The following is a 954-nucleotide window of genomic DNA, read 5'->3' as shown; positions in this document are numbered from 1 at the left end:
ATGGGTGGGAAGGTAAATTGGTGCAGCCACTGTGGGCAACTGGGTTTTTTATGGAGGTTCCTCAAAAAATTAAAAACAGAAATACCATACGATCCAGCAATCCTACTACTGGGTATTTACCCAAAGAAAACAAAAGCACTAATTTGAAAAGATACATGCCTTCCTACATTTATAGCCGCATCATTTACAAGAGCCAAGATACGGAAGCAACCCAAGTAGTAGCCATGGATAGATGAATGGATAAAGATATTAATCAGCCATAAGAAAGAATGAGGGCTTGCCGTTTTCAACAACATGGATGGTCCTGGAGGGTGTTACGCTAAGTGAAATGAGTCAGTCAGAGAAAGACAAATACCATCTGATTTCACCCATATGTGGGCCCTAAAAACCAAAACAAAGAAATAAATGAATAAAAAAACACTGTTCAAGAACTGGGTCCTCATGAGGCCAGGAGCGAGGATTTCGCCACGGATGAGGACAGGGAGGAAAGCATCCACAAACTGCAAGAAAAGGTGAAGAAATGGAAGGGACATGGCTTTGGCTTCAAAGAAGGGTCTTGAGCACGGACGTGGGAGGATTATGACAGTGTGGAACAGGATGGCCATGAACCTGGACCACAGCACTCTATTGAAGGCTGAATTCTATTTGTCACTGGAGTCCAGGAGGAAGCCACCGGAGAAGACACCCATGACAAATTTGGAGAGTGTGCGGAAATAAAAAAAAATCCACCTCAACGTGGACAGGCATACAGGATACCTGAAGGGGTATATTCTAGTTGAGTAAGAAACATTCAAGGAGACCCAGGTTGCTATGGAGGAACTCAGTGGCCAGCATTTTATGGGACAGCATTTATGCGCCACCAGTGTGGACTGGTGTTTTGTTCAAGGTCCACCCAAGGGCAAGGGGAGAGGTGGCCGAAGACGCAGCAGGAGTCCAGACTAGAGGCAGCACTGA

General features: G+C 45.4%; 1 pseudogene; it reads left to right on the top strand.

Moving 5' to 3' along the window:
• LOC121038421 (RNA-binding protein 8A-like) lies at positions 1-954 on the top strand (annotated as a pseudogene).

This window comes from Herpailurus yagouaroundi, unplaced genomic scaffold (genome assembly GCF_014898765.1).
Source record: "Herpailurus yagouaroundi ecotype Mexico unplaced genomic scaffold, PumYag 166, whole genome shotgun sequence".
NCBI classification, from domain to species: Eukaryota; Metazoa; Chordata; class Mammalia; order Carnivora; family Felidae; genus Herpailurus; species Herpailurus yagouaroundi.
Note: the sequence above shows the minus strand (reverse complement) of the source record. Positions and strands in the feature narration are given on the sequence as shown.